Source organism: Enhydra lutris, unplaced genomic scaffold, assembly GCF_002288905.1.
Source record: "Enhydra lutris kenyoni isolate GAN:26980312 unplaced genomic scaffold, ASM228890v2 scaffoldscaffold18, whole genome shotgun sequence".
Classification (NCBI taxonomy): domain Eukaryota; kingdom Metazoa; phylum Chordata; class Mammalia; order Carnivora; family Mustelidae; genus Enhydra; species Enhydra lutris.
Genome location: NW_019154102.1, coordinates 34,016,169 through 34,026,967, shown reverse-complemented (window position 1 = coordinate 34,026,967; position 10,799 = coordinate 34,016,169).

The window sequence follows — 10,799 nt, the reverse complement described above, 5'->3', positions numbered from 1 at the left end:
GTTAAGTCTATGATCCATTTTTTAGTTAATTTCTGTATAAGGTGTGAGGTTAAGTTGAAGTTCTTTTTTTTTTTTTTTTTTGCCTATGGATATCCAGTGGCTAAAGGGATTATAAGAGCTACTTTGACCATACCCAGTTTTCCCCTTAGAAACACTACTTTTAGATGAAATAAAGGAGACCTGGAGAAATTAGGCAACTTTCCCAAAATTACTGTAGTCATCATGAATGCGGCTCACTAAACATTTCCTGCTATCTCTCTTCCAGGCACATGACAGCATCATACCTCTGGGCCCCTCTGTGGTTGGGTGGGGTCATGTGATTGGTCCTCAGCAGGGAGCTGTGAGTAGAAATTATTGGAGTCTCTCCCAAATGGAGCATTGAAATGCTGCTGTGAGACCCTCCAGATCTTTTCTTTCCCTCTGTCCCAGCAACCACTAAGTTCAAAATGGCGGCTACGTCATCAGCCTGCATCCCATAGTGGGGAGAAATGGAATGGAGCCTCCAGTGGATTCATACGGATATTTACAATGAATAAGAAATAAACTATGTCTTTAAGCCATTACACTTTTAAGCCTGTTGGTTATCGCACCACAACTCAGCTTCTCCTGACCGATAGAGCCACCAGATTGGACTTTAGAAGAATCCAGGTCCCCCTCACCCAGGGTAAGTGCACTATGTTCTTATTATGAGCAGAAACCAGGAAGAGAATTTATGGCTCTCTAGGAGTCCTATCGGCTACTATAACATCAGACTCCAGTGCCTGCGCCAGCTTGGCTCTGGAAAGGCCCTCAGGAAATTCAGCAGTGGTCCTCCAAGTGACCCATGGAGCCCTCCCCACTAGCTTAGCACTGGTCACTCCCCCCAACACAGGGGTTGGATCTGCTTTGAAGGGCGATGAGGGCAAACTGGGACCCACTGAGGTGAGGGCCTGGAATGGGAGCCGGGGACCAAGAGGACTTCACAGTGCCAAGTCCAGAAGGCAGAGGTTCTGAATGCTTGCCCTGTCACCTGCTGGAAGCTCCATTTCACAAAACAAAACAAAACAAAACAAAACAGAAAGCCAGAAGAAAACACATCATTTTAGGCTATGTCTTGAGGATGTGCCTGAGTCCCTGTAGTGGACTCTGCCTTTGTTTACCAACATCCATTTTTCCTTCTTCCTTACTAACAAACTCAATTTGTTGGGGATAGAAATGCACCTGGGGGCACTTGGGTGGTTAAGCATCTGCCTTTGGCTCAGGTCATGATCTTGGGGTCCCAGAATCAAGTCCCATATTGGGCTCCCTGCTCAGTGGGGAGCCTGCTTTTCCCTCTCTCTGCCCATCCCCCCACTTGTTCTCTCTCTCTCTGTCTCTCAAATAAATAAATAAAATCTTAAAAAAAAAAAAAAGGAAAAGAAAAGAAATGCAACTAGCCCCAAGAACATAATTCATGGCTGGTCTAAGACAGGCATGACAATCCTGTTCCTCTATTCCCAGTCCCCCTGCAACCAGGATTGGACCAGAAGATACAGTCCTCATGCATGTGTGTTTGTGTGTGTGTGTGTGCATGTCAAATCAAGTGAATCTTCTGCTTTCCTGATTAAAAAAAGATAGATTCAATTGGCATGTCCCCCTCTCTGACCATCTCTCTGTGTCTCTTTTCCCTTGAATGTGACCATGATATCTAGAGTTGTACCAGCCACGAAGAAAAGACCAAAAGAATCTCAGAGTCGTTAAGAAGGTAGTTGAGGGGCGCTTGGGTGGCTCAGTGGGTTAAAGCCTCTGCCTTCGGCTCAAGTCACAGTCCTAGGGTCCTGGGATTGAGTCCTGCATCAGGCTCTCTGCTCAGCAGGGAGCCTGCCTCCTCCACTCTCTCTGCCTGCCTCTCTGCCTACTTGTGATCTCTGTCTGTCAAATAAATAAATAAAATCTTAAAAAAAAAAAGAAGGTAGTTGAGTACTTACCATGAGCTTGTATCAGTTAGTTATATGCTGTGTAACAAATATGCACAAAATCCCAATGGCATATACTCATGAGCATTTATTTCTCACCTGTCTTTGGGCTGGTGGGGAGTATTACAAGGGTGTTATTAAAAGCCGCATTTTTCAGATGGGGAAACCAGAGGTTAAATAACAGTACAATTTTGCACAATTGACAGGAGCAGAGCCAGAATAGAAAGCAAGTGGGCCTGGCTTCAGTCTGGATTCTTTTTTTTTAAGATTTTATTTATTTATTTGAGAGAGAGTGTGTGAGAGAGAGAATGAGCATGAGAAATGGGAGGGTCAGAGGGAGAAGCAAACTCCCTGCCGAGCAGGGAGCCCGATATGGGACTCAATCCCAGGACTCCAGGATCATGATCTGAGCCAAAGGCAGTTGCTTAACCAACTGAGCCACCCAGGCGTCCCTTCAGTCTGGATTCTTAACCGTGATCTTGCACTACCTCTCTGTGCCAGACTGCATGTTTGTGTCCCCTCAAACTTCCTATGTTGGAACCTAATTGCCCACTTGATAGTATTCAGAGGTAGGGCCTTTGTGGGGTGATTCAATCATGGCGGTGGAATCCTCATGAATGGAATCGCTGACCTTCTGAATGAGACTCTAGACAGATCTCTCACCCCTTCCGCCACGTGAGAACACAGGGAAAAGACAGCCATCTATGAACCAGTACGCAGTCTCGCATCAGATGGTGAATCTGCCAGCATCTTGATCTTGAACTTCTCGCCTCTGAAACTGGGAGAAATACATTTGTGTTGTTTATAAGCTATCCAGCTTATGGTATCTTGTTATAGCAACCCAAATGGACTAAGACATTCCCCATTTGGGAGTGTCCCACTTCTGTGCATAAGAAGTTGTCCTGTTTTCAGAATAAGTGCCTAATAGTCCAATGAATGGATGTTAATATACCATAATTATTTAGCCAGTCTCTACTGATGTGCGTTTAAGTTTTTTCCCAAACTTCTGCGATCACAAACAATGTTGCATGAGCAATTTGTGTCCAAGTCATTCAGTGTCCGGTGAAGTATATCTCCAGGGAAAATTTCTAGAAATGGAATTGCCTGCTCAAAGTTATGTACCTTTATGATTTTTTTTTTAAAAGCCAGGGTGGCACTATATATTTTTTAAAGATTTTATTAATTTATTTATTTGACAGAGAGAGAGAGAGAGAGAGAGAGAGATCACAAGTAGGCAGAGAGACAGGCAGAGGGGGAAGAGGAAACAGGCTCCCTGTTGAGCAGAGAGCCAGATGCGGGGCTTGATCCCAGAACCTGAACTGAAGGCAGGGGCTTAACCCACAGGGCCACCCAGGTGCCCCTGTACCTTTATAATTTTGATAGATATTGCTAAATGGCATGCCAACAATTTATGGCCTGTCAGTTTCTCCACACCCTTCCCCACATGGTGTGTTAGCAGGCTTTTTGACCTTTAACAGTGTGATGGAGGAAAAGCAGTATCTCAGTGTTGTTTTAATTTGCGTGATTTTTATTATGAGCAGTGTTGAAAAAATAATGTTATGTCATGAGGTTGCAGTGAGGAGTAAATAAATTAAGACAATCAATACGTATCAAATTCTTAGAACAGTCCTCAGTGCTTGGTAAGTACAATCTATGCTTATTGCTATTACTATTCTATTAAATGGGGGGAAGCAAGGCACAGAGCAGTATGTACAATATGCTACAATTTGTGGGGGGTTAAAGAAGCAAGCAAAAATATGTATACGTATACATATGCACACACATCCAAGCAGATATTGATATGTGTGTAACGTGTATATACATACTCACATGTATATATAACATTTTTCAGGAACGATACACAAAAGTGGAAAACACTGATACCCCTAAGGAAGAAAGTGGGTGCTGGTGACAAGAGAGATTTTTCACAGCATTCCCTTTGCTTCTCGTCATATTTGAATCACTGCATGAATCATTTATTCTCACATTGGCTGTAGTTAATGGCATTTCCTGTAGGAGACCACACAGGTAAGGAGAAGGCTCCCAGCCCCATGGTTTTAGCCCTGAGTCCCCAGGAATAAGTCTGTGCTGTTTGCCCCGTTTGCCACATTCCCGCCCTTGCCTCTTGAGGGCGCCAGACTCAGCCCTAAGGGAATCGCCAAAGAAAGCTAGGCTTGCCAGGAGCTGAGGAATGAATGGGAAGGGCCAGTGTTTAGTCTTCCTTATTTCTCCATGCTTTCCTAACCATGTCACTCCGTCCGAACCCCGCAAGGCAGGAAGAGGAAGGACCATGCAAGAGAAAGGGAGGCTGAAGCCTTTGTTGCCTTCGAGTTCCCCTGTGAGGTAATAGAATTCCTGGACTTGAGTGTTGTCCAGTCTCAAGGAAGCCACCGACCACCTGGGGAGGCAAGAACTATCACGTACTTGGGCCTTAGTCTCCTTGGAGTACAAAGGGGTCACTGACACCCAGCCTATATCATGGGGTTTGGATTAAATCAAATAAGAAACATGAAGACACATGGAACACACCAAAGCATGCTACACAGGTTTACGGGACATGGGTGTGGGATGTGATGACAAGTGTTCCTGAGCCGTCACCCAAGAGAGAGGCTTCTCATGTGTTCTGTTGGTGCTGAGCCCCAGGCTGTCCATTCCCAGCGTTGACTTCCAACCTGGGAGCACCTCTTTTCATCCAAGAGAACCAAATGAAACACCTTGCCCAGACACTACCAGATGTCAGACGCCATGTAGAGGATAAAGAGAACAAAGATGCAGGAAAGAGTGAAGTCAATTCCAGATTTAATGAATGTCCGGGGGAATTTAGCAGAATGTATTGGAAACATCAAACCCTGGTGAAGACCTGTTGATTAAAAACTTAATCCTCAGCCATAAGCAGGAATGGAACTTGGACACGTGCTACAACATGGAAGTCATTAGGCTGAGTGACATCAGCCAGACACAAAAGGACAAATGCTGTATGATTCCACTTATCTGAGGTATATGGAATAGGCAATTCGTAGAGGCAGAAAGTAGAATAGAGTTACCAGGTCCTGATGGAAGAAGGGGAAAGGGGGAGTTAGTGTTGAATGGCTTCCAAGTTTCAATCTGAAGTGATGAAATAGTTCTGCAGATGGAGAGAGGCGATGGCTATACAACACTGTGATGGTACTTGATACCCCTGAATTGTACAGTTAAAATGATTGACATGGGGGTGGGGTGCCTGGGTGGCTCAGTTGTTTAAGCATCTGCCTTCGACTCGGGTCATGATCCCCAGGTCCTGGGATCAAGCCTGGCTTCAGGTTCCCTTGTCTGTGGGGAGTCTGCTTCTCCCTCTCCCAGCTTATCTCTCTCTCTCTCTCTCAAATAAATAAAAACCTTTTAAAAAAAAGATTTTATTTATTTATTTGGCAGAGAGAGAGAGCGCACAAGCAGGCAGAGTAGCAGGTAGAGGGAGAGAGAGAAGCAGGCTCCCTGCTGAGCAAGGAGCCCAATGCGAGACTTGATCCCAGGACCCTGGTATCTTGACCTGAGCCGAAGGCAGCTGCTTAACTGACCGAGCCACCCAAGTGTCCCTAAATAAAAATATTTTTGAAAAAAATGATTGACAGGGGCGCCTGGGTGGCTCAGTGGGTTAAAGCCTCTGCCTTCGACTCAGGTCGTGATCCCAGGGTCCTGGGATCGAGCCCCACATTGGGCTCTCTGTTCAGCAGGGAGCCTGCTTCCTCCTCTCTCTGCCTGCCTTTCTGCCTACTTGTGATCTCTGTCTGTCAAATAAATAAATAAAATCTTTATTTTTTAAAAATTTTTTTAAATAAAATCTTTTAAAAAAAGATTGACATAGTAAATTTTTTGGTGACATGTATTTTACCACACACACACACACACACACACACACACACACACACACACACAATCTCCCGAAAAAAGAAGGAGGAAAAAAAAAGTTATTGACTAAAGCCAAATTTTACGCAATCACCTTGGCAGGTCCTGAAGCTAACTGGAAAATAAGGACCCTGAAATAACAAAAAGACCCTGTCCCAAGAGCAGCAGTGGAGAGAGAGTGTGTAAATGGCTTATCGGAGCAGCAGGGCTTGGCCAGAGAGGAGCTCACTGGGGCCAAACCAGCACCCTTTCCTGGTCACATTGCTCAGAATTCCCACCAGTCATGAGTGAGGACCTGCTGAGCAGGGACCCCCGAATGCTACTGGAGAATATTCATAGTCATGGAGATTTGAGTTTACGTTTGCAGAAGCAACGCCATAACATGGATATGGTTTTCACGTCATAACGTGAGGTCATTCACGCTAAAACAAATCCTTTTCCCAACTTCCTATAGTCCTTAGTTTAAACAGAGGAAAGACCCTGGTTACCTGGGTCAGGTGAACCTTACTTAGTGACTAAAATTGAGATTCTGCTGTTCTGAGTAGGCAAAATCAGGAAAATCAGGCCCCTTTCTCTTAACAGAATTCTGTCCGAATTGGGACGCCTCTGTGGCTCAGTTGGTTAGGTGTCTCACTCTTGAAAACAGCTCAGGTCATGATCTCAGGGTCCTGGGATGGAGCCCCGCATCAGGCTCCATGCTCAGAACAGAGTCTGCTTGGGATTCTCTCTCCGCCTCTTCCTCTGCCCCTCCCCGCACTTGCATACTCTCTCTCTAAAATAAATAAGCAAAATCTTTTTTTTTTAAAGATTTTATTTATTTATTTGACACAGAGAGAGAGAGAGACCACAAGTAGGCAGAGAGGCAAGCAGAGAGGTAGGGGGAAGCAGGCTCCCCACTGAGCAGAGTGCCGGATGCAGGGCTCGATCCCAGGACCCTGAGATCATGACCTGAACCGAAGGCAGAGGCTTAATACACTGAGCCACCCAGGTGCCCCTAAATAAACAAAATCTTAAAAAAAAAAAAAGTATTCTGTCCAAATGAGGCTGGTTCTCTGTGGATGTGTGACCCATGGCCATCATCAGGGAGCAATGACATGGCACAGTACATGAGAAGAAGGAAAGCATCCACCTCAGGCCTGCCGCCATCCCTGTTCCTGAGGTGGGCAGAGCCCAAGAAGGAAAGGGATCTTGGGGAATGGATGCAGTCAGGGGAAAGAGAGCCAGAATCAAAGGCAGCTGGAAAGTGATTCTCTGAGGCTGGTGAAGAGAGGTCGTTGCTGTTGTTTGCAGAGTTGGCCCTCTGCCCAGACAGGGGGAGCGACCGCCAGCACGGTGGGCCTCTTGGATCTAGGGAAAGCCTGATCACCTGCAACACCCACCAGCCTCACCTGCCAAGGTGTGACAGACCCCTTCAGGGGATGACAACCCAGGGGCCTTATTACAGAGACCTCATGTTAAACATACTAAGTGACATCTCACTTTGCAGAATGTCTTTGTTAGGATAAAATTTGGCTGTTGTGACAGAGATCCAAAGAATCCCAAATTTTATTTCCACTGTGGCAGAGAAAATGATAATAATTATATAGCTCAGTGATGCGAAAGAACAAGGTTGCTTGTGTGCAGAGGCCACTGGCCCAGGGATGGAGGCGTCAGTAGCTTCACACACCTGAAACCCATTTACACACATCAGGAGGCCCAACAGTGGGAAGCTCTGGCTTTATTACTATAGATATTGATTTCCCTCTCGGAGAGACAAGTGAGTTGTTATGCTGACTCTGTTTAATGAAGCCATGGAGGACCCAGACCCCATCCATGTTGTTGCTCCTCCATCCCCAGCTTGTTGTTCTCATTTGCAAGAACCAAAATGGCACTCCACACGTCCACCTTCCATCCAGAGAGAGGCTAAAGAGGAAGGAAAGACCCACTCATCCTCTCAAGAATATATATTGGGTGTCTACTGCTGCATAACATATTCTCCCAAAACTTAGTTGCTTCAAACAATAAACATTTATCATCTCAGTTTCCATAAGTCAGTAATTCAGAGGTTGCTGTCAAGATGTCAAGGAGGACAGTCAGTCATCTGAGGGCTAGATTGAAGCTTCAAGATGGTCTTCCAAAAAGGCTCACCTATGTGGCTGTCAGCAGGAAGTCTCAGTTCCTTGCCATGTGGGCCTCTCCATTGGGCTTCCTGATTGTCCTCCTGACCTGGCAGTTGGCCTCCCCAGAGTGGTTATTACAAGATAGAGCAAGGAGGAAGCCAACTGCTTCTTCTGTCCTAATCTTGAAGGTCACACACAATGACTTCTGCCACATGCTGTTCGATCGAATCCAGTCAAAAAGCACAGCATACACTTCAAGTTAGGCTTCACCTTAATGGAAGAAGGAGCGCCAAAGAATTTGTGGACACATATAAAACTCCACCACAGGACACATCCGGAAAGTTGTCTGTATACTTCTGCTGCTCGTACCCCATTGGCTAGAATTCAGTCACATGACCACACATAGTCCAGAGGGAGCTGGGATGTGTTGTCTCTATTGTAGTGGCGGTACACACAACTAAAAATTGGTGCTCTGTTACTATGGGAAAGAAAAGGGACACAAATTACGTTTCTGACTCAAAAGAAGCAAAAATGCAGATGTGCCAGGTGAAAGAAAGAATCCGGTGGCATATAATTTACACGTTTTTCATCAATGGTGTCCTTTATGATGTTCATGACATATGGGTGAGTGAAAATCACAGGTTGAATAACAGCATGATCCCATTTAAGATGATTTATACAAACATATCTCAACGGGTGTGGAGGCAGAGAGGTGACTGGGAAAGGTGTTTGCCTAGTTGATAAGCATGGTTATCTCCAGGTGGTTAAATTATTGCCAACTTTTTCCATACATTTCTATGTAGTTTTTCTATATCACTTACTGTTTTTCCCAAAACAGAAGAAGCTGTAAAAAATATTTCCTCCAGTCCTTTCTAATCAACCTACCTGGTCTGGAGGAGGAAGGTCAGTGAGGAATTCTGGGTGTCCCGCCGTGAGTCTGTGAGCTGTGAATCTGCCGTGAATCTGGCAGCTCCCAGGCAAGTCAAGTGCAGAACAGGAGGGAGAGTCAGGCAGGACCGAGGATCTGGTTAGATAGTCAGGCTGTGCCAGGAGACACAGGGCATGAAATCACAGCAGAGACCACGGGGTGGGGCCGTTTGCAGGCCAGAAATCCTAAGAACAGAAGTCAGAGGCTGGAGAGTCAGGCCAATAGTGGGAGCAACCAAGGTGTGGTACCTGAGGGGATGTGTCTGGGGCTGGATGAAGTGACAGTCCTAGCATCCAGGCTGAGGAGAGTGTTCCCAGTTCCGGAAAGCAATGCTAGGTATCAGTGATGAGAGCCCATGCAGGTTGAAAAATCCTAGGGTCCCCTTCTCGGCAGGAGCAGCCAACTGGACTGTGGTCCCAGGGCAACCGTGAGGCCCCTGGGAAGTGTGCCGCTGCCCCAGCAAGAGAGGCCTCTGTGGGGCTGGTTTTGACTGGCTTGCCTCCTGCCTGGGCAAGAATGGATGAATGGGTTAATCTTGCCTGCCAGCTCTGATTTGTGACTGGAAGCTCCAAGGCTTGCCTGGCTGAGAAAGATTCTAAGACAGAGTCTGGACCTCAGTGAAACCACTGAAGGGACTGATTAGTGATGTCCACCAAGGCACAGCAGAGCGTGTTGTGGGCTGAGTGCCTTTATTACGACCTATCCTTTTCCACCGAGGATTCCCCATTCACCTCTTCCCTGCCTCACTCTCCTGCCTCCCATGTAGGGAAAAATTACCCATAATCCCTCTCCTTTTCATTTGGGCTAATTCATTGCTAGAGTTTCTACATAGAGAGAGCCTTTTTATTTAACTGTCATCAAAAAGTACATCCTAGGGGCACCTAGGTGGTTCAGTCGGTTAAGCATCTACCTTCAGCTCAGGTCATGATCTCAGGGTCCCAGGATGGAGCCCCCTGTCAGGGTCCCTGCTCAGCAGGGATGCTGCTTTTCCCTATCCCTCTGTTGCAACCCCTGCTTGTGCTCATGTTCTCTCTCTCTCTGTCAAATAAATAAATAAGGTCTTTTTTTTTTTTAAAGTACATCCCAATTGTAAATGCTTTTTCTACTTGGCATGACAGCACAAGGACTTTCCTATGATTGTTTTTAGTCTTTTTTGAAGTAACAACTGTACATTGTAGAAAATATGGAGAACAAACCAGAAAAAAAAACCCTGTAAAACATCTTTAATTCTGAAACCCCCAGGGCACCCCTGTGGCAAACCAGGGGGATACTCACTCTAGCATAACAGCTCTAGAACCTTCCTAAGTATCAGAATTATCTGGGATTTGTTGTTGTTGTTCTTAAGAAATGAAGATTCCCTCTAAAAACTCATTAGAAAAGTAAGCCGTTCTCCCATCCCACCCCCAACCAACACCAAAAAGTGAATAATGGCTATGAGCAAGACAGAAGAAATAAGAATTATTCAAGTAGTCATTAAATAAGAAACACAGCCTTCTCTATTAATCAGGAAAATGAAATTAAAACAATAAGATGTCTTCCCCCTCATTAACACATTGGCAAGAATTCAAGTGTCATATGACATCCAGAGCAGGCAGGGAAATGGGCATGACTTGCTACAATCCCTTGGGAAAATAATCTAAAGTTGTTTATTAAAATTAAAAATACTCTACACTGTGTGCATTTGACATAACAACCTCACTTCCAGGATTTATTCTGCAGAAGTAAAAAGCTCAGAATGTGAAGCTATATGTGCAAGGATATTGGCTAGAGCTCTCAAGTCATTTGTTCAACAAATATTTGTTGTTCTACTACTATGTGCCTGGCACTGTTCTAGACACTAGGGATACATTGAATGAAAATACATTGAATGAAACAAACAAAAATCCCTGATCCCATGGAGCTAACCTTTCAGATGGAGGGGAAAAAAATCAATAAACAAACAGATACATTTATAAG